This window comes from Lupinus angustifolius, chromosome LG07 (genome assembly GCF_001865875.1).
Source record: "Lupinus angustifolius cultivar Tanjil chromosome LG07, LupAngTanjil_v1.0, whole genome shotgun sequence".
Taxonomy (NCBI): domain Eukaryota; kingdom Viridiplantae; phylum Streptophyta; class Magnoliopsida; order Fabales; family Fabaceae; genus Lupinus; species Lupinus angustifolius.
This window is the reverse complement of record NC_032015.1, coordinates 6,741,986-6,742,372: the sequence shown is the minus strand read 5'-3', so window position 1 is coordinate 6,742,372 and position 387 is coordinate 6,741,986.

Below are 387 nucleotides of genomic sequence, written 5' to 3'. Positions count from 1 at the left end.
GATAGGATGAGGATGAGGATGAGGATGAGGATGAGGATTAGGATAGGATGAGGATAAGGATGTGGATAGGGATGAGGATGAGGAAGAGGATAGGATGACGAAGATAGGATGGGTATGAAGAAGAGGGTAGGATGAGAATGGGGATGTGGATGAGGATGAGGATAGGATGAGTATGAAGATGAGGATAGAATGAGGACAAGGATAAGAGGAGGATGAGGATAGGATGAGGGCGACGATGAAGATGAGGATGAGGATAGGATGAGGATGAGGATGAGGATGAGGATGAGGATATGATGAGGATGAGGATGAGGACGAGGATAGGATGAGGATGCGGATGAGGATATGATGAGGATTAGGATAGGATGAGGATGGGGATGAGGATGAGGA